This window comes from Fukomys damarensis, unplaced genomic scaffold (assembly GCF_012274545.1).
Source record: "Fukomys damarensis isolate Sample0158 unplaced genomic scaffold, DMR_v1.0_HiC HiC_scaffold_35, whole genome shotgun sequence".
Classification (NCBI taxonomy): domain Eukaryota; kingdom Metazoa; phylum Chordata; class Mammalia; order Rodentia; family Bathyergidae; genus Fukomys; species Fukomys damarensis.
Window position 1 is genome coordinate 36,546,141 of NW_022900947.1, and position 23,551 is coordinate 36,569,691.

General features: G+C 35.0%; 1 protein-coding gene across 8 annotated transcripts in view; it reads right to left on the reverse strand.

Moving 5' to 3' along the window:
• The window catches only part of LOC104873490 (cytochrome c oxidase subunit 7B, mitochondrial), a 128,481-nt gene extending 107,604 nt beyond the window's left edge, over positions 1-20,877 (reverse strand). For 5 of the 8 annotated variants that reach the window (XM_010640180.1, XM_010640183.2, XM_010640188.2 and 2 more), the window contains exon 1: positions 20,806-20,877. The gene's annotated coding sequence lies outside the window, so the exon portion shown is untranslated. The remainder of the gene's footprint in view (positions 1-20,805) is intronic. The other 3 variants (XM_010640186.3, XM_010640185.3, XM_010640181.2) reach the window with 2 other exon arrangements.
• Between the last annotated feature and the right edge of the window lie 2,674 nt (positions 20,878-23,551).

Genomic DNA, 23,551 nt, shown 5'->3' on the forward strand with positions numbered 1-23,551 from the left:
AGGCTGAGGCACAAAGACTCGAAGCTCAAGTACATACTGAGCAATTTAGGGAGGCCCCGTCTCAAAATAACAGAGAAAGGGAGAGGCAAAAGAGGGCTGAGATGCCACTCAATATAAAATCCCAGGGTTTGATACCCAGTATACAAAAAAGAAAGTTCTCAAGTATGTCTAATTACATTAAAAATTGTTTAATATTGAAAAGCACGAGTTCTTTCAGAAGGCTAAATTTATTTAATATTTTCCATACAACAGCTCCCACTATATTTTAAAAGTGACCAATCATTACATAACTAAATCTGTAAAGAGTGTGGAAAGTAAATCTTGTCCTTGCTTTGAGTTTTCAATTTTAAAATAAAATCATTAAATAGAAACTGAATAACTCTCAAAACCAAGTCTCTCTAATATTATGACAAACAGAAAATGATTTTTTTCAAGAGTCCTAAAAACAAAACAGAAATACATTAAAGGGGCAAATGAAGCTGAACTTGGCATATTGTGGGGAAAAAATGGAGGGAGACAGGCACAGTAAGGCCCCAGTTTACAAGCATTCGAGTTATGAACTTTCACAAACACCACAGACCTCACATCTGAAACACTGGTAGAAGAGAACAAATTGCAGAAGTAGCTCAGGTCTGCCACACATTGCCAGAATTGTGCTGTGTGCTCACTGTACAGTGTGAATGCATAGTAGCACAGTAAGTTGGGGACTTGCCTATTTCAGTGTGTGTCTGGCTTTTTATGCTTTCCATTGTGTATTAGTGCCAAAGGTGTACAAGACTCAATTTGTCAGACTTACAAATTTTCCTGGGACCAAAAGCAATATTGGCAGTCCTCAAAAAATTAAAAATAAAATAACAAATCCAACAATCTTACTTCCAGGTAGTATATAATCACTGGAAGTAAAATCAGCACCTATTCTTTGTAGCTTTGTTCACAATAGATTAGAGATGGAAACAACCTCTGCCCATCAATGGATGACTGCATAAAGAAGATACACAGAGCAACAAAGGGAGCTATTGTCATGTGCTACAACGTGGAAGAACCTGAGGGACATTAGTCTAAGAAAAGCAGCTAAGCAGAAAGAAAACGCTCACTCATATATGGAATCTTTTTTAAAGTCAAAAATATACAAACAGAGCAGAACAGTAGTCACCAGGGATGGGAGGAAGAGAAGAAATGGGTCAAACAAAACAAACCTTCAGACATGCAAAAATATGAGTGTAGAAAGCTAACAGAAAGCATGAAGACTACAGTTAATATTACATTATGTAATGAAAATTTGCTTATAGAGATTTTAGATGCTCTTACCCCCAAAAAAAACAACTCTGTAAAGTAATGGAAAGAGTAATTTGCTTGATTACAGGAATTAATTTCATACATATTTATCAAAATATTATGTACCTTTTAAATATATACAATAAAATATTTAAAAGATCTAAAAATATAGTCCTCAAATATGATATAAATATATTTATCTTACAGGTAACAAACCCAATATAAGTAGCAGAGGTAAATGTACAGCTTGGAGAACTCAGCTTCCTTCTTATTTATGTGACATCCTCAACATATCTATTTCATTATTATGGTTTCTTCAGAATCCCCTATCACATCCATATTTCGAGCAATGGTAAGGGACACAGGGGAAATCAAAATCCAGCCCCTTTTTAATGGCTTGACCTAGACATTGCCCACAGCACTTCTATTTATATTTCACTGGCCAGAATGGCCAGAACTCAACCACACAAGACACATCTGGAAGGAGGAAGGAGGAAGAGAAAGAATATAGCCTTTGCTAATCAAACAAATGCTGAGCTAAGATTAAAGATTACTAATGAGTCCATGCCTCTGGATGATTCCAAATGAAACAACACACTGCACACTTTTCTGGTTGACTCAATTTCCTACTAAGGTAAAAGGCTGACTGCAAAGAATCAAGTAGGTTCCTTGTAATGACAACACTGTGGTATAATCAGAGAATGAAGCCCATGATTAAGGACAGTAGAGGTATACAGATAAACAAGATAGCATCGTTTTCACTATATTCAAAGAAGTGCTGATTCTACAACTCAGAAAAAGCCACAAAATAAGGAAGTGCTCAAATAGTGGAGCATGTTGTAATAACAGAGAAATAAGTCTGTGTGAATTACTGCTTGGTGAATTGTGAAAAATTGCAAAACCCGTTACATGGACAAAAATTAATAAATTAAATAATAGATTTATGAGGAATGGGATATTTACATAATTTCAAAATACCTTCCCACAAAATAATAAGTACAAAGGAGAAAAGCATCCTCTTTGCAGTGAAAGAATCTCACAAACATCCATTTAGTGAAGTAAACAAAATGAACATTGTTAGTAGAGGGCAAATTGAATTCAACCACCACCTGGTAGGATGAAATGAAAATAATAAAGTATTCTTCCTGTGGTTCCTGCCAAAGAGGCCTAATCCAAAACTAATCATGAAGAAACATCAGATACACCCAAATTGGGGAAATACTTTAAAAAATAACTGGCTTGCATCTCCACCAGTAAGGTCATGAAAGTCAAAGAAAAAGTGAATGTTCTAGAGCAGTGATGGCAAACCTCTTAGAGAGGAGTGCCAAAAGTACAACCTAAAACCCGTTTATTTATCACAAAGTTTCAACATTACAACTTGAACCCTGCAACTGGAATCCTGAAATTTCGGTTTAGAAAGAACTCATACATCAACATCTTCTGTCTTAAAAGAAAAACGCAGCAGTAACACATGTGCCATAGGTTTGCCACCACTGTTCTAGACTCAAGAAGGCTAAAGGCACAATACAAGTAAACATGTGATTTTAAATTCAATCCTTTAGTCATAAAAGACATTTCTGGAACAGTCTCAAAATTTAAACAGAATCAGAATTATTTATTCATTTTGTTCTTTTTTTGTTTTTTGGCAATACTGGAAACTAATACAGGGCCTTCACACTGAGCTGCATCACCAGTTCTTTTTGCTTCCTTTGTGAGACAGGGTCTCATTAAGTCTTCAAATTGTCCAAGCTTGGCTTGAACTTGAAATCCACCTACTACCTCAGTCTCCGAGAGTACTGAGGTTACAGGCTCACTCATATCTTGGTTTTGATGATGGTACCATAATTTGGTGGGAAAATATTCTTGGGTGTATGTTTCTACATTAGAGTATTTGCGAAAAATAGAAATTCAAATCAACAACTTACAAATGGGTTGAGGGAAGATAGTCTTTACACTGCATTTTCAATTTATAAAACCCTGATATTCTCTTTAAATTATTAATAGTGTATACATCATAAATAATTAAATAATGTTAAGATATGTCAATATAAATCCACATAAATATGAAGCTTTATGTAAGTATGCAAAAGGAATAGAGTGTCTATGCTAATTTGTACTCTTCTCTAATTTGTACTATGAAGAGTTGCCAAATCTAATTATTGAATAAAACTCGTTTTCTTAATTAAATTTTAGTTACAACAAATTTATTTCATAAAAATCATCTTGGATAGGTAAGTAATCTAGCCCAGTGATGACTGGCTAAAGTTCACATATACTAGACTGTTTGGTCTTTGCTCGAGAACACTCATGAAAAAATACATTTCAACAGAAAAAATATCCTCATAAAATACAAACTGTTTATCTAACAAGAAACTTTTAGATACATGAAGTGATACAAAAATTTGGGCCAGCAACCAGACACACATCTTTAACAGAGATTCCATTTGTGTTATATGTGTTAATTTTCTTTCCTCCAAATGTCAAGGAGATTCCAATCAAGAGATGTTTAAAAGAACTGACTGGTGCAAGTAACTGAAATCTATGCAGAAATTTTTTCCTTAAAATTTTAGTATTTCAGATGCATGTATCTCAAGATAGAAAAATATCTCTTTGTCAACTGTGAAATTTTCTTCTTTATGCATCCTGTATATTATAAATATCACGTATGTAAGAATTGAGATCTTAGCCAAAGTCTCTATAAAAGAAAGAATGGATCCACTCCCTGCTTGGCCTTTTCATTCACCATGTCACGCCTGCCACACTTCAAAACTGAAAGAGACTAAGAAATGACAAAGATTGATTTCTTTCCTCAACTCCACCTACCAGTGGTTTATACAATACTATAAACTGTGCCAATAGATATATAAATCTGATAAATTACCCTGCACCACAAACCATCTTAATAGGTCCAATTGAACATGAGCTATACTTCAATTTTTGTTCTGGTAAACCTTTACATTAATATCTCAAGAGGAGTCCTGACAAGGATAGAGAGCCCAGGGCCACTTCTACAACTTTTACAGTGAAGCTTGAAGAAGATATTTTTTAGAAGGAGGATGAGGAAGAGGAGGAAGACAATAACGATGATGACACCATTTTTGGAGGTGAGTTTGTTTTCCATTTTTTCCAGGATATTATGTAGTTCTGCAAAGGCCCAAAGGTTATTAGGAAGATCCTCAAGGAAAGTAATTTTAATGCCATCTGAAATAATGACCTGCAGGAAAGGGTAACAGTGAAATAGCAGATTTTTGTCATTTTTCTTAAATAATATTATAGAGTTAGCTGTTATTCTATCATCACTATCATCATTACTACAAATCTGTACTGTCCTCTCATTACCTGTGAAAAAATTTCCAAATGGGAGACTTATTCCTCATAATTAATGAGTATCTTTCACTTTAATCAGTTAATTCGAAGTCCATAATTTTCTATCATATGAATTAAGATCAGTTTCCCCTTAGTTTTGACAGACAGTAGAAAATATCTCTATCTTAGACATCTGACCAAAAAAATAAAAGTAAATTTCATACCCAAGACTGAATCCCTGGTAAGGCTAGAACTAATCCTGGGTATAAATAAATTGGCCTCATATCTGGATTAAATGTATAAATTCTAAGAGGAAATGTTTAACTGCATCAATAACATTATTAACTGCCTCCAACTACTTTGACAATGGCTATCACTTAGGCTTTCTGCAAATTACTTTGTAGGTGTGGTATTTTGGTATACTTCTTGGCCATCTGACAACTGACATAAATAATAACATCTGTAGTATGATCTTTTCGAAATCACCTTTCTTTCTGTATATATTTCTGTACTGAAATTTCTCTAAAATTATTTTTTATCATTACTGGAATTTTAATATTTATGATCAGAGCCTCTAAACTGAAATAATATCAGATTTCAGAATGAAATTTCAGCAGTATTTTTTCTTGTCTCTGTATCATCCTGGAAACAGGATACTGAAACTAACACACAGAATTCCTGTCCCTCTTTTTCAAGTATCTAAAGTGTAGGATGAAAATTTGTGTTGTATAATAGAAATCAGAATATATGGATATGAGTCTTCATTATTCAGAACACATTAAGAGATATATTACATTCTGTCTCAAATGTTTCTAAGTATTGCTATTCTCCTTCAGAACAGAAAAAAAAAACCCTCAATCTCCAAGAGGTTTAATAACTTGTCCAAGGTCAGACACCTAAAAAGAAAAGACCTATAATTCAAAACTATACCTTCCCATCCTAAAAATTCTATATAGGTGCTTTTTTTCTGTTTCATAATGAGATTTTAATTGTTCTGCTAAACAGAAAGTTCCAATCCATGTTATATCCACCTTTGAAGCAATAACATTCTGTTCAAGTTCCATAAACATATTAGCTCATAGGTGATCAGTAAACAGTAGAACACTGTTACTATAACACAAAAATAAAATTAATTGATCCATGATTTTTCTCTTGGTTTTCTACTGCCAAGTATCAGCAAATAAAGCCAGCAAGCCAGGGAGGAACACAGTTAGATACACAATGCTCACTCTTCCCTTTTTTCCCCCTTTATTTCTTTGATTCCCCTTTTTTCCCCTATAGCTCCTTTGGTTATTCTGCTTAAAAGGGTTCTCTGAGTTGTTTGTTTCGCTGGTGAATCTCTGGTGGTAATCTCTAGTGAATTCTGTCCTTATTTCCTCATTGAACATCCTTAATCTTTCTTCACACTTACATAAATTACTTACATCATTATTTTATGATGAGTCCTAAATTTATGTACATATAAATATACATAATTCTTTTGACAGTGTTAATGTTTTCATTAGGACTATTATACTTCTGTTAACATTCTGCTTTCCAATGGTCTGCTCATGCCTATTTTTCCCATAAACTCACTTACCATTTTGTAGATAACATCTTAAGACAAAAATTCCAGTACACTATATTGCAGAGATAAAATATAACTTTATCTTAACTTAGTAACTCAGAATATATTACCACTATATATATTGTTTATATTATTATTATTATCACTATTATTAAATCCAACTCTTATTTTAACGTGAGACTATTTCCCATTCCTTTCACAACATTATTGAACTATAATATACAAGGCACTGCAGGACATAAATGTGTATTTAACAATAATTTTACTCATTAAGAAATTATATTCTGATAAAACATGCATAAAGACAAATGCCTATTATACTATGCACCTGTGTATAAAGCTGTATATTAAAAGAAATATTAAAATTTTTGAAATCCAGCTCTTCTCAAGGGGAAATAATGCACACATATAAAACTATAATAGTATAGGTAAATAAATAAACAAACTGACAAATTCTGAATGACACATAACTGTCTATGGCTTAGTGTATTTGTGTATCAGTGAAGTGCTTTACTTTTTTAGATTTGCTAAAGAAATAAATATACCCCACTCTAGTCAAGAAATATTTTACTACCAGTGATTATGTGCAGAACAGGGTAAGTCACATTTGATATCGGATGCTATAATAAAGATAAATGATATAATATTTCCCTTCCTCAGGGTTACAACCTGGAATAAAAGTATCAAGCTTAGGCTTAATTTTATGGGAAAATGGTTACTTTATTTTTGTCCACTTGTCTCAACACTGAATTCTTCCACTGCAGGTGGAACCTGCAGTGAACTCTTAGGAAAGTTTGGTTTGGGGTCCCATGTTAACGTCATTGGCCAAGTCAAAGGTTATCTAATTGAAGCTTTTCAAAAGTTAGATTCTCAAGTCAAGAGACTTCTCCTTCAAGTTGGAATAAATCTATTAAATCAACCATTCAAAATATCACCACTTGGGGTGCAACCTGCAGTGAACTGTTAGGAAAGTTTGGTTTGGGGTCACATGTTACCATTGATGGCCAAGTCAAAGGTCACCTAAATAAGCTTTTACTAAGTTAAATTCTCAAGTCAAGACACTTCTCCAAGTTGGACTAAATATATTAAATCAGCCATTCAAAATATCACTACAAATGAATAGTGAGATCAGATTTCCAAGCAATAGGAATATAAAGGAGAACTCTAGTTAGAAACAGAAGATGGGTAAATCATATACAAAGTTAAACTACACTTGCCCCAATGACACAGATAAAGAAGTTGCTAAAGTCATCTGACTTCAGATGAATCCAATGGAAGTTACAGGAATCATCTTTAAAATGACACAAGTGCCAGATTCCTTGTTAGGAAATGCATGTAAAAATGTGATTGGGGTTCTATGGCCTGCCTTGCAAGCGCAAGGACCCGAGTTCAATCCCCGGTACCAAAAAATAAACAACAACAAAAAAAAATGTGATTGGGGCCAGGGATTAAACTCAGTGGTTCCACCACCTGCATTGCAAAGGCAAGGTCCCAAGTTTGATCCCCAGAACCAAGAAAAAAAGGGAAAAAAATGTGATGAGAAAAGTTATAAAGACTGTGAAAAAAATTATTCTCATAACAAGTATAATTATTCATATAACTTATATTGCTATTAATATAAATGCAAAAATAGTTTATGTTGAAAGAATTTGCTACAGCTTATAAAACTGGATCCAAGAAAAACAACTAGTTATCACAAAAGAGCCTTGGTTGATAAATAAATATGTCAAAATACACGCTAAGACAAAAATTTTAAAAAAGTTAACTAAAGATGAAATTATTTCTCAAACAGGAATAAGCAGAATCTCAGAATCTATTTTCAGCCTTTCAAGCAGTAAATTGATGAAACCAGAAGTTCAGTATGAAAAAAATCCTCTTCACAGATTTAAAGAACATCTTACTAAAAGAACAAGGAAACCCCTTTGTGTACAAGAAGAAGTCCGTCTGCTGGACAGAACTATTAATTGGTGTGAAAAAAAAGCACAGACATGTTTTGTATTCAAGGCAGAAAATCTTCTCAACAACATGAAATTATAATTGGCTTAAAAAACAATTAGTATTATAATTCTAACAAGCAAGAACCATTATGTGTGTCTCACATCAAAGAGGGCTTAAGAAAAATCAAATAAAAATATATGCTCAAAAGAAAAAAGGGGGAAATAAATACCATCTCTTCTTAATATTCCTGCTTTGTCTTGTTTTCTGAGAAGCATTTTAGAAGATGCATCATCATGTGCTTTTTCCATAGAAAGATACGTGGTTTTCACAGCCTACTGATATACACAGAAAAAATAGCAGATTCAAGAAATAGAACTTTATTCTAATCCCAGTCAGTTTGATGCTTGTGAGAAAACAAGGCTCAGGTTTATAAGATTCATCTAAGGTCACTGTGTAGGACAGCTCTCCATGGCTGTGACAAAACACCTGATATAAACAATTTAAAGGAGGAAAGGTTTATTTTGGCTCATTGCTTCAAAAACTTCAGTCCATGGTTTGATGGTTCTATTGCTATTAGGCCTGTGGCAAGGCAGAAACATCAAGATAAAGGGCAGTGGAAGAAAGCTGCTCATTTCATGGCAGACAATGAGACCTGGCAGAGAGGCCTCAATGCTTCCCAAAAGGTACATGGCTACCCCAAATATCAAATGTCATACCTTAATCAAGTATTCTCTAAATAATGAAAAAAAGAATAACATAAGACTACAAGAGCAAGAAGCAATTTAAATATGTTAAGGGACCATTTGCATCTCCAGAATTAAGGATTATTTTAATGTTACATCATTGCCTTTTCTCTTTTACTTTCCTTTTTAGTTTTATTTTAGGATTTCCTATTTTTAATGTTCATACACCGATTTCTTTAACTGAAATACCGAATAGTTTCTCTAGTGTGAAAAACTATAATAGTACACAGGATCCTAATGAGATAATTAATAATGTGAAATAGGAAGTAAAGGGCTAAATGTGTAGGGAAAGTGGGAAGGGTGGGGGAAAGGTAATAAGGGAGAGGAAAAAAATATGAGAAACTGAAAAAATGGAAATAAAGTGTTTGTAAATGGGGAGGCTAGGAGGGGGTGAAGGGAGGGCAGGGACAAGGGGAAAAAATGAGAATCAAGACCTGTCATGTAAAGGTACAGGATCCCAATGATGAATGTAACTGTATTGTATACCTAGATTGTACCAATAAACTCAATAAAAAGAAAAAAAAAACATAGTTGTTCTGGGAGATATTTAATTCAGCTATAGCTTCAGTCATCGACCTATCCGAGATGACTCCACTCTATAGTACCTCTAGATGACTTAATCTCTCTGCAGCCTTTGTCAGGTTCAGGAGATGTCCCTCTCCTAGCCATAACCACCCTATATTATCACCTTCTTCACATTGGGCCAGGTCAATCTGTGCACTCTTCCCTCTGTGCATTGATACAACTCTGTAGCGTAAGCTCCAGTAAAGCTTCTCTTGGGTGATATATTGCTACCTATTCCTGACTTCCATCTGAAGTAGCACAGGATGAGCAGGTAATAACAAACAACTGGTGCCAAGAGCACCCAGCAGTTAGAGCTGGTAGCATTTAAGACAAGTGTCAGCCAGACAGTGAGGAAACCAATAAAGAATTGTCAGGGCTGGTGTCTTTGGTGACCAGAATTCCAAAGGCCTGCTAGCAGCTGCTTGCTCAAGTGGCAAGAAGAGCCAATAAGCAAACGTGTACCAACAAAAGTAAAAATTAAAAAAAATTAAAAAGGGCCATTCACTCTCAAAGACCTGATAGCCACTGACATTCAAAGCCCAGTTATTTACACCAAAAAATCTCTAATTTGCCAATTCATAATTTCTTTGAGTTGAGCAAGAACCCTGACAATTAGCAACATCTTTCAAGCACATGTGGAAGCCATCCCCTTTAGGTGACCCTGAAGAAAGTGGACAATAATGAATGCTATTAGCAGGCTTAAGCATCAGCCTATGTCTGATTTCCATCTTCTACGTGTCTAAGAATCCACAGTAGTTGGTGATACCACAAAGCAGGGAATGGGTGATATAGGGGATGGGGAGATGTAGACAAGATATAGTCCCCAAGGACATGGCCCCATGACCAATTCCATTCAAATAGGCCTCACCTCCTGAGTTTCTCTCAATTCCCAATAATGCAATTCATAAAATCATGAATCCATCAATGGGTTAATCCAATGATATGATAAAGGTAGAGCCCTCATTATCCACTCGCCTTCGAGAAACCCTACCAGTGATCACTGCTACACTAGGGACCAAGTCTCACCTCTTCAGCCTTCAGGAAACATTGCAGATCTAAATCATTAACAATCATGGACATAAAACTATCTGTAAAAGTAAATAACCTATATAAAAAAATCAACTTTTATTTGACAATTCAAATACCAACCCAGCAAGAAGTCTTATAACTGATTTTTTTTCCCTATTTCCTCATTTCAACAGAGTTACTGTCTGTCTCTATGCTCTTCAGGCAGCCAGCCCAGTAGGGGGTTAGCCTAGTCCAAGAATTCCTTTGCCATCTCCTGGATGTGTCTTACTCCTATTTGGAACCATTAATTAGGAAAGAACCAGTAGGCTGCTAAACAGTGCTGAAAACATAGATGCCCCAAATGGAAGGCTTACTTCCTGTGCTGACTTCATTTAATGACTGAAACATCTGGAAAGCAACATTTCACAGTAAGAGTCAAAAATTTATTGACATGCAATAACTCACAAGCTGTGTGTTGTTCATTAGGAGCACAATGGGAGTAACAAAGTGGTGTCACTTAGTAGGTGCTACAACATTTCCCTGCTTTCCTTTAAGATAACAAGTTGTAAATCAGAGGTGGGGAGCCTTCAGGTAATAAGTAGTGCGTTCCCACCAAGATTTCGATGAAATCCTTTAGAATTATAGGAAAGAAGTCACTTTTAAATTCTGGCCACTCCAATTTTATATTGCCAGCTTGCTCCTGCCAACTTAGAAGTTGCTACATTTTTAAATATTAGATTTCTTTTCTAATCACAAATATATTATATGACAAGTTATACAGTGGTGATAGACAGCAGATTACTACATTTTTCTGAAATATTTTACATGGCATTCTCTCATTCTTTTTTACACTTCCTCCAGTCCGAAATTTATCTCTTCTCCTAATCCCCCCTCATACATACTGTCAATACCACAAAACAAGTACTGACAGATATTTTTTAGGGTATCTTCACATTCTTGTGTCCTATAATGATCATATATTAATTAAATAAATTCAAGGACAAAGATCCATTTGATAAATTATTTAAACTATCCTTTTAAAGAGTTCTCACAGTTCCTTCTCCCATTATATTTATTCTCTATATTCTCTCTGTGTAAAACTTTTAACACCCACCTTGGTAGGTCAGAACTCAGAGATTTAGGTTGTGTCACAAGCCAGTGTTGTTCAACACTTCCCCATGTCCACCAGGCCCAACACCATAGAACTACACTCTTCTTCAGTGTCTTCTTCATGCACTTTAATATTCCTTTAAAGATTGCATTCTGGGGTCAGCCAAAACAACTTACAAAGTGAGAAGACACAAAGCTGCCATGGACATTATCCAAATACTATCAAGACAGAAAGTTTTGAAACATATGAAAAATAGGATAGGTGTACAGTCAAGCACTTGGTAATGCTAACATGGATGGAATGAAGTCTCTAATTCTACGTAAAAAGAATGCCTTCAGAGGAGTAGTTTGTATGAGACAAGAAGTCAAATTCTTTCAGCTTTTCTATTAAACTTATTTAAAGAAGGAACAAAGAACTCTAAATATAAATAGTGTTCAGAAACTGCTGGCTTATTCCAACTATGTAAAGTCATACTCATACTCTAAAATGAAACTTGTAAGAAATATCAAAAACATTGACAGATTTTCAAGGAGTTGAGAAAAACTTTTTACTTTTCCACTTTTTTCTTCAACTGCTACAACAATCTTTCCCAATTAATTTAGTCTGTGCTACTTTTATTATAAGGGAAAAATATGACCTATCCAAAGGAAGAGATGCCTGTAATCACAAATGATAGATGATTCATGTAAGCATTAACACCTCTAAACCCATGCAGCCAGGTTAGACCACTGCCAGAAATAACAGATCTAGCCAAAGCGAGCAGAGAGCAGACTTAAGCCCCCAGTAAGTAGGATCTGAAATGACTCAAGAAGACTTATGTTACTTTGGTGTGTCTGAGCAGGAAAGTAAGTAAAGGCTTTACTTAGTGTACGCCATGTTTTCAAAATCACAAGAATTTGGCTTCTGTCCTAGTAGAGATTAGCTGCTAAAAGCTGAGTCTGGCAACTGTCTGGAAGCTATAATGGATTTCACTATGATCACACACCTCTAGCCTACTCCAAGAGAAAATATGCTGATCTGGGTCCAAATCAAATGAATCTCCTAGAATATAAATGACAGTTCATTCACTCATTCCCTAAATATCTTCTGAGTGCCTATCTATTAAGCGCCCAGACCAGGGCAGTTAATGTGAGTGTACTAAAGAAGACAATTGAAGCAATCAGACAATGTGTTCCATCATAGTTCTTACACTATACTGGGCCATAGATGAAGCAAAGAAAGATGCAAAGAAAGATAAAGTAAAAGAAGAATAACACTTTCAACAGGATAGTCAGTGAAGTCTCTCAAGCTGGCTGTTATGTAAACACAGATCAAGCCATGTGGACAACTAAAGGAAGAGCATTCAACATAGAGTGAACAGCCCATACAAAGATTTTGAGATGGTGTGTTAAAGTGCTGAGTAACAGAAAAGTTGAAGAAGAGTAAGTGGATATGGAAATCTGGAGACATAAAGTAATGCCTTTGGAAAATAGTAAAAATTATGGATATTATTAAGTAAGATAGAAAGTCACTGGAGTATATTACACAGGGACTAATGGCCTAGTAACAATTTAAATAATATTTCTGGCCATAAGTGAAGTATAGCTAAATGACAGCAAGACTAGGGCAAGATGTTGATGGAAAATCTAAGAGTCCAGACTAGCAATAATGATGGCTTGAATGAAACTGGTGATATCGAAATGAAGAGAAATAGTCAAATTCACAATAAATGGCAAAAATTGTGGAATCAAAGGTTTTTCTAATATGGAATGTGAAACAAAGTGTGACAATTAGAGGATGATGTTGAAAATTTTGTCCTAACCAACTAGAAGCTACCATTTACTTGAAGGAAAATGCTATAGGACATGCAACAGATATTTTTCTACAAGATGTAGAATAGCTTTGGTAGAGAAAAATCAAATATTCAAGGTCAAATGTGTCAGATTTAGGTATACAGCTAGATATGAGTCTAAAGTTCAAGGGTTAAGCCTGTGGAATCTTCAGTGTATATATGATAAATAAAAGATCATAGCATGAATGAACATATATAAAGAAGAGAAGAAGTCTAAAAACAGAGTCCTGGAACATCAACATTTAGCGGCCAAAATAACAAAAATTTAGCAGAAAGGACTTAAAGAATGCAGCAACGAAATAGGTGGAAAATCAGGAGAAAGATTTTCCAAATTCAGAGGAGCACAGTGTTTAAAAGAACACACTTTTAATAATACAACTGTCTAAAGTCTCCATATCTTGTCCCTGATCTCAAACTTCTGACAAAAAAAAGATGCTACCTTAGGTTCAATTTAAGTTTTCTATATCCTTTTGAAATCTATGTAGTACACTAGGGAATATCCTGCCACCTTATTTTTGGTTAGTTTGTTTAGCCCTTGTCCCACTCTTGCTTGTTCCTCTTTTCTTACAGCCAGCGTTATTAGGGAATGATCTAATTTTCAGCAAAAGCTGAAAAGACCACAGCAAAAGCTGGAAAAAAAAAAATCACCCATTTTTAAGCATAAAACATCCTGAAAGTCAAACCTCGTTGTGAGCACCATAAAACCAAATTAAACTGCAGCTGCTACTATGATACAGTAAAGAGGAGTCTCAGGTGCAGATAGATTCCTTTTGCTCCAACTCTGTGCAATGGACATTTTATGTATTCATTTATTTCCTTCATCTTTCACCCTCTCCAGTTAAATATATGGTAGTTATGATCGGGCATCCTTCATGGAGGCAAATCCTAAAAGCTATTAACTGAGCACAACCAACAGGTTACAAAGAACAGAGTTCTTAACATCATTGTCAAATGAAAAGCATTCATCTTTTACCTTAGTCAAGGATTCCCTCTTGCTAATCATAGTAGCAGATGAGTCTTCCTGACTTTGTTACTAACTGCAGGGATTATCAGTACCGTTGTTAGAGATTACAGATGTAAAAACAAAAAGCAGTATTGCACTGAGTGTTTACTGGGCTTGGTATTTTCTTACGAAGTTAGTTCAAGTCCATCAGAAATGCCACAGGATTAGTACATCTAAACAGCATAGGTAGACATCTTTTTAAATTAGTGTTGTGCATCTTTATTTCTATTATCCATGATAAAATTTAGAGCACATTTTATAAGACATGAGATCGGCTTGGCCATCACACAGAACCAAAGTGCATGCGAACTTGCATTTCTTACACAAGTTACATTAGGAACCTGTCATCAGCTTATATGGAAAGACACCTAAAAGACGATTTAATCAATGCTTGACTCTTTGATTCCAAACTTTAGCCCTCCTCCCCATATCAACTTCTAAAATCAGAAGAAAAAGCATGACTCCTTCCAAAGAGAGAAAATAAAAGTAGCACCCATATCTTCAGAAAATAAAGACTGGAGTGCTCACTTCTGCAGCACATATACTAAAATTAGAAAATAAAGACTGGAGTATGTCATTATATCCTCCAAGAAAGTGACCCATGCTGATAGGGGTAGTTTCTGTTGAAACAATGGTTTTCATGAACAAATAAGGTTGAAAATATGTCTACATAGTTAATTAAGTGTGTTGGGAAGTCTTATTAAAGCCTTTACTATTATAAAACTACACTGAGAATGTCTGAGAGGAATATATAATAATATACCTTTACATACTCACTTAGCTATAAAATCCTTTGCTTTCATAGCTCTCCCATGTCCCCTGGGAAATGTTTTGAAAAATAATAACACAAGTTATCTCCACTATGCCAATTATTTGGAATTCTCTCTACTAATTTTCATAGCCTGCATTTTGTTATATTTGTCATTTTTTTGTATTTATCATTTTTAATATAAAATTACATTCAGTTTAAGTTGATATACAGATATATCCATATCTATAATATGTATTTGTTTTAAAGTTATGCAAATTATATAAGCATCATACTACACAAAGCCATGATCTCCATGAGGGATAAATTATTAATTAAAAATCACTTAGCTAGAAAATGCCTAAAATCAGATTTGAACCCAGGGCTGATTAGTATTAAAGAGTTATTTTATTTGTATCATCATCACCTTTATCATTTAAGCCTCTGAATAAATAAATTTCATCTCCTTTTGGGAATAAATTTTCAGGAGAGAGAAATCAATGAAGTCTCTCAAAAACGTATCATTCAGTATACAAACAGGAAACCAGAAGGACCGGAAGATAAACTATTGCTAAATCACAATTTTGCCTAGACTTGTGCCATTAGCTTCTTGTTATAGGGCTGGCAAATAGAATTATTTATTGAGTACAAATGAATACAAGCTTTTATATTGTGCTTACTCTTGCATTTCTATAAATTTTATTATGGTTTCACAGTCAACATGTGACTGATGGGGAAAAAAGAAAAATCTACAGTACATCTTTTGTTTATAGAAATCGTTATCTCAAAGGCTGGATCTACTTTTATTTCTGGATGCTTTTTATTATTGTGGTAATTATGTTATTGGTAAATGTACCCAGTAACCATTTCATGACCTACAGAATAAATAAACACAATAAATAATTAAAACCAGGATAATAAATTCTAATAAATGTTCTGAAGTCTTTCCTAAACCAATTACACCAGTAATGCAGAATGGTTACAAAAGATAGGCAAGCCAATACACTTGAGATTTAATCGCTTTCTGAAGAGTCACAATTGCTCAGTTATTAACGGTAGTAGAAAAATCTTCCTCTGGGGACTCTTATTCAATTTGTATCATTCTAGTCCTCACCAGGGAAAAAAAAGGACCAAAAACACAAGATTTTATAATAGGAGTAAACCTCAACATGCCTAATACTCAGCTTGGGGCAATTGAACGTTGTGTTTTTGCCAATAACTAGCAACAGGCATTCTTTGCTTTTATTAATGCAGTTCAGCTGATATGAGCAGACAAAATTGAAAGAGAAAAAGAATGTGCTTTATCATCTGTAGCGGAATTTCAATTTTCTCTTTTAAGTACAGTTGAATGCATTTTCTTTGCAACCCAAAGACAGAAGATCTTGATTACTGTTGCAAGAATAATCTCAGCCTTTGTGTGAAGGAGACAGGGAAAATAAATAGTCTCTCTGGATGATGTGTCAGCTTGTGAATTTACAAAACAAGATATATTCTTGGAGGTAGGGAAATTAAATTAAGGTGAAATGGTACCGCCATTAAAATGACAATTGAAGGCTTATTTTGTAGTCAATGGCTGACTTCCCAATTGTCCTCTATTTTAGCCTCACCCCAGGGGCACAGACAACTGAACTAGAAACAAACAGGGTCAAGACAGGGGCAAGTGTCTGGGAATAAGGTCACTTGGGCTGTGGGCTCTGTCATGAACTGTTAGATTTCTTCTAAAATTAAGGTTCTGATTCCCTTCTCTGTGGCCCCCACCCTTGTTTCAGACCTTAAGAGGGGAAGAAAAGGAATTGACATCTCTACGAATTTCTTCTAACTTTTATTCATGTAAATACAACACTGATTCTGCTGGATTTTCTCTGTCAAGAGAATGTTAAGTATGTGTCTTGAGTGTCAGAAAAAGTAGGATCCCTCTGAGTCCCTTTTATTTATCCTAATTTAATAGACAACACTGAGGTTCTGATAATAAAGAGCTCACTGTACACAGCAGGATCAGAAGACACTAACTTAGAAACCAGCCCATTTATTGTCCCCTCTCAGATGTTCTCTCTCATGAACCCCTGAAGGTAATCTCTGAGGCTGGCAAATAATCCTCAACAACATTCTTACCCTTCTGGTACTAAATTTTTAAGTAGCCCATTCTCAATTTAGACAAAGTCATCTGCAAAAATGAGTGACAAATGTTCTAAACTGAATATTTATGTGGACTTAAGAGTTCAGATCTCTGTCGCTGGAGATTTAGCTTGGCAGTTCTGCCACCTGCCTCATAAGTGTGAGGTCCCAAGTTCGATCCTCAGTACCAAAAAAAAAAAAAAAAAAAAAAAAAAAGGGTTTATAGAGGGTTCATGTCTCTATTACATACCTTACCCCTAGGTAATACTGTAAAGCAGATTAGTGATGATTTCTCAGACCTCGTTTTCTTACTTCATATAAATATTTGATATTGCTAACTATTTGAATTTTACATCACTATTTATTTATCTTCCTATGTTCTCTAAATCTACCTATCACTTCTGGTGTGAAGAAACTATAATAGCACATAAGATCCTAATGATATAATGAACAACGTGAAATAGGAAGAAAGAGGCTAAAGGTGTAGGGGAAGTGGGAAGGGTAGGGGAAAGCCAATAAGGGACAAGAAAAAAATATGAGAAAATGAAAAAATGGAAATGAAGTGTTTGTAAAGAGGGAGGAAGGAGGGATGAGGGGAGGGCAGGAATAAGGGGAAAAAACAAGAATCAAGACCTGTCATGTAAAGGAACAAGATCCCAATAATGAATGTAACTGTACTGTATACCTAAAATGTGCCAATAAACTCAATGAGGAAAAAACAAAACAAAACAAAACAAACATGCTAAGGGCTTCCTCTAACTTTGTCAGGCTTTATTAACTCCATTATGACTATTATCACCTTTAGATTGGTGAACTCTAAACCTTTAACAATTGTCTGGCATTTCAGGACCACATATTCAGTGGCCACAAGGATCTTCTTCTTGGATATAGTCATTGGCCAGTATCCACATAAGCCTAAAGATTAAGTGGCCTCCTGCCCATATAAACTGTATTATTTTCTCCAAATCCTGAAGTTACTTACTTAATTCATAAATACACAAGAAATTTTTACTTTTTTGAGTTCTTTGTCCCAAAAGCCAAAAATCACATTAGATGCTACAATCACTTAGAACTTAGAAAATTCCAGTATTTTTCTAATTGGTTTTCTTGATTCAGTCTCTTTCCGTTCACCTTACTATTGACCAATTTTCCTACAATACTCTTTCCTTCTTTTATCTGGGTCTTAAATATGTGTGAATTCCATATTATGGGCAACAAGTTTAAATTCTTTGATCTAACTTGATACACTGATTGCTGCTAGAATATATCCTCCTGTTCCCTGGGCATACATTTAATCAATGAATCACAATGTTTTGTAAGTCTATATTTAAACTTATGAAGAATCCCAAGAAAAGGAAAAGAAGAAAGTCCCGGCAGTTTTTTCTAAATTCAGCAATCATATATAACTCCTGTAATTACTCAGGTAAAAATTAGGTTCAATGGTCAGAATGTTAAGACAATGGGCATCAAATAAAAGAAAATATCAGAAGTTCTTACTCTGGAGCTAGGGTCTGTTTCTCTCTCAATCTAAAATCTTTTTGAACCTTGTGATGGCATGTATCTAGATGTCTCCCCAACTCACAGATGGTGAGTTTCCAAGGTGCTGGAGTGGGGTATGTAAATGTAGATTAAGGGTGTGCTATTAGGATTAAAGGGGTGAATAATGGAAACCCCATCCTGCATAAAGGTGGCACCAATAACAGATATAAAAGGAAAGAAAGGCAGTCCTACTGCTTGCTACTGCTACCTTCTGCTTGCCACACCATGAACTGTTTCTCCTCTGTGGTGGCCCTCTGCCATATGTCACCCCGCCTTGGAGCCAGTTGACTATGGACTGAAATCTCTATGATCCTTTCCTCCTTTAACTTGTGGGTGTCAGATATTTTATCTCAGTAATGTCCATCTTTAAAATAGAAGATATAGCCGGGCTTGGTGATGCACGCCTGTAATCCCAGCACTCAGGAGGCTGAGGCAGGAGGATTGCTATGATTTCGAGACCAGCCTGGGCTACAGAGTGATTTCCAGGTCAGTCTCAACTACATAGTGAGACCCTGTCTCACAAAAAAAAAAAAAAAAAAAAAAAAAAAAAAAAAAAAAAAAAACAACAACAACAACCAAAACCTAAAATAGTAGATATAGGAATTTTTACTTCTAGAGATTTGATAAGGAAAATAATGAATTACTTTTTCCAAATAGGTTACATAGGATGGTGTTATATACTTAAGAAACAGAAGGTGGGTTTTCTCCCCCACAAACAACTAAATAAAGTCTATAGGAGTGGGTAGAGACATAAACAAAATTTATCAATGTGTTCCTTTTTTGTTTTTTACTATGCTGATAAAAATCCAAAATTCATAATAAAAGGCATAAACTTTACAAAACTGACTTTACATCCATGAAATTTAAATACAAGGCATTTTGCCACTGAGCTGCATCCCCAATCCTTTTCATTTTTTAAAATAGTTTCACTAAATTGTCCAGGCATGACTTGAACTTGCAATCTTTCTTCCACAGTCTACCTAAATGCTAGGATTACAGGAATGTGTCACTGTGCCAGTTTGGACCAACTTTTTAAATCTACAGGCTATTTGCTGGAAATGACTCCATGATTTATCTTTACAGTTCCTTCTCTTGACTCTGAAAGGAAGTCAGAATGATACAAAAGAAAAATCAGTCTTGCCATTAAGCTTCCTGCAGATACTTCTGGAAATAGCAGAAACACTTCAAGATCTAAAAGCCTGACATACAAAGATACTCTGAAAGCCTTTGTCTCAAACAATGCTACTTTAAAAAATTCTGTCTAGGTTTGAGGATGTAGGTCAGCCGTGGCGCCCTGCCTGCCTGGCAAGTGCAAGGTTCTGAGTTCTACCCCGTTACAAAAAAAAAAAAAAAAAAAAAAACAAAAAAAAAAAAAAAAAAATCTATCTTCAGATTTCAAGGCTAAGGAGCAGTGGCCATTTGATTAGAACTAAGGCTATCTCAGCACTCCTGGTCAGACATACACTTGCTGGAGCTCTCAAAGGTTGCTTGCTGCTTTTGTTTACAGCCAAGGCATGGAAACTTGTCTCTAAGAAGACATAATTTGCTTATACAAAAAGTCACTCTACTGTGGAAGGAAAAAAAAATCACCACCGCTTCAGCTCACTGCAACTGCACATAGATCAGCACTCAGGCCAGTTCTGCCAAAGATTCAGGTCTCCTACAATAGCCCTTGCTGACACTTCTAACTCCACATACCACGAAGACATAAGGCTTCCTAGCTTGTAATCCCAGTACTCTAGGAAGTCGCGTCAGGAACACTGAACGTAAATTTGAATACAGCCTGGGAAATTTAGCAAAACAATGAGCAAGAAAGGCCCGGGATGCTAGAGGCAACTCCTATTGGAAAGAAAAAAAAAAAGAAAAAAACAGGACATATTCCCTTTTCTATCTTCACTCTAAATTCTAGATGTTAGAGTGTGAGGAAAATGCAAAATATAATGTCTCTCTCTCTTTTCCCTCTGGAAGAAATAAAAGAGGTAAATCAGCAAGAGAACCAAAGTTACCCCTTGTAACTGTACTTTCTGAAACTAAAACCCTCAGTTAGACGGACTTACCAACGTGGTCACGGGCCGCGGCAGAAAGAAAATGGCGCCGGGGGGGTAAAAAATTTTGTCTGTCAAATTCACAGACCGGAAGACAGGAATGCTGCGGCTACTTCCTTTGGGCAGAGGAAAGGAAAGGGAGGGTCAACTGTCATCCTCCAAATTGACCAATAAGACCACTGATTGCCACCTCCACTGGAAAAAGTAAAAAGAAATTTCCCACCAAGTGCATCCTCTTGTAAAGAAGGAAAAGACAGAATTTCAGTATTCTTACTCCAACAGTAATACTCTATACCTGGAGTATTTTTATTTTAATGTCACGACAATCTAAAGTCCATCAACCACTACAAAGTGAAACGGGAAATATGATTAATTAAAATGAATTGGTTTCATTTTTGACATTTTGAGATTTTTATATTGTTGGCCCAAAAGGAATATTACTCAAAAATATGAAATATTTGTAAAAACTAAAATAACATGAGAATATTACAACAAAACAAAGAAACGTTTTAAAGATAGCTACATCGGTAATACACATTTTTGAAATATCAGTGAATGGAAATTCCTGCCACATCGTTGTATTGTCAGATTTAATTACCTTTATAATGAAATCACTAATATTTTGCAGAATACAGGTAATATGGCATTATTTTTTAAATTCTTTTAAATAACCTACAGTCTTCTCAAATATGTATTGTTGATATGTGAAAATTCTGACATCTTCAATTTAATTTTTGTTATAAATTGCAACATTTTAATTGAGAAAATAAGCTCAGAAAAATTGCGCAAAACAGTAACTATGAAGCCAGGCATGGTGCTGCAAACCTGTGATCCCAGCACTCAGAAGGCTGAGGCAGGGGGATTGAGGTGAGTTCAAAGCTAGCCTGGCTTACATAATGAGTTCCAGGCCAGACTAAACCACACAGCAAGAGAGAGAAAGAGAGAGAGAGAGAAAGAATATTATTTCTATTTTATCATATAAGTTGTAAGTTTTTTTAGCCTAAATATTTTAAAATATACTCTTTTGCCTCTATTCAAAATACATGTCTTCAGAAAATACTTGAGATAAATTTCATACAGTCACCTTTCGTTATTTATAATTATTTTGAAAGGTTTGTCAAATTTAGATTCTGTAAACTAGAAAGTTTCAAATTGTATTTTCCTAAGAATGTGTTTATAGACATTTTAGTACAAACACCATGAAAATTCTTTATACAAGTTTTAAATATTCTAAAGCACAATTATAGAATTTCATAATTAAATGATATATATCATCTAAGATATAATTATATTTGTTCGCTTTCTTGTTTGATCTTGTACAGATAAGTTTAAACATCTGTTATTTTACATGTTTTGATTACAATAGCTGTAATCTATAAAATCTTCAAAACGTCGATTTTATTGGCACAATTGAATTCTTCCATTAAAAATTTCCAAAGGTCAGTGGTGCCACCACCTGCCTTGTAAGTGCAAGATCCCAAGTTCGATCCCTGCTACCAAAAATAAATAAATAAATTCTCCAAAGGAGGGCTGGGATGTAGCTCAGTGGCACCCCGCCTTCCTTGACAAAGGCAAGTTCCTCAGTTTGATTCCTGATACCAAAAAAATAAAATAAAACAAATACTTCACTGAGTACATATACCACATTTTGCTGAGCATAGTGTCGCAAACCCGTAATCCCAGCACTTCTGAGGCTGAGGCAGGAGGATCTCTGGGAATTCGAGGCCAGCCTGGACTACTAAGTTAGTTCAAGGCCAGCCTGAACTACATAGCAAGAACCTGTCAAAAAAAGTATGTGGTTTTTCTATAAAATGGAACATTACTCAGCCATAAAGAACGAGAAAATAGATACATTCATAGGAAAATGGATACATATTGAAGAAATACTCCTAAGTGAAATGAATAAGTCACACATGTGTAAATACCAAACAGTTTCTCTGGTGTGATAATCTGCAATAATACATAAGATCCTAATAAGATTACTGATATTTAGAAATGGGAAGAAAGGAGCTAAAGGTGTAGGGAAGGTGGGATGGGTAGTGGAAGGGTAATAAGGGAAAAGAAAAAAAATGAGAGATAATGAAAAGATGGAAATAAAGTGTTTGTAGATGGGGAGGGGAGGAGGAGGTGAAGGGAGGGCACGGGTAAGGGGAAAAAATGAGAATCAAGACCTGTCATGAGTAGAGGTACGATCCCAGCAATGAATGTAACTGTACTGCATCCCTAAAATGTACCAATAAACTCAATTAAAGCTGAAAAAACATTTTTTTTTTCCAGGCTGGGGATTTAGCTCAGTGTTTCTGGTGCCCCAATTTAGACACAACAAAAGGCAAAGCATGTGCAATTTTTTCAAAAAATTTTCTAGTTAGATTAAACTAGTTATTACACATTATACTATTTGTGAATTTTAACTATCACAGCTTTTATTTTAATTGTAGTTTGGATACATTTGTAAATTATACACACAGCACAGGTAATTCCAAATCTGTTCAATATGCTTCTCTGTTTAGTAGAAATACTTTACTATGGCCTTGTGTAACTCCCAATTAAAATCCATATAATACAGTAAGCTATTTTATTTTACATAATTTTGGAACTGAATATAAGATACATCCACAGATCCCAATAGCACAAAAAAAGCAAAAATAAACAAATAGTTTCACATCAGATTAAAGAGCTTCTGCACTATAAAGAAAACAATCATCAGAGTAAAGAGAAAAACTACAGAATGGGAGGAAATATTTGCAAACTGTAACCA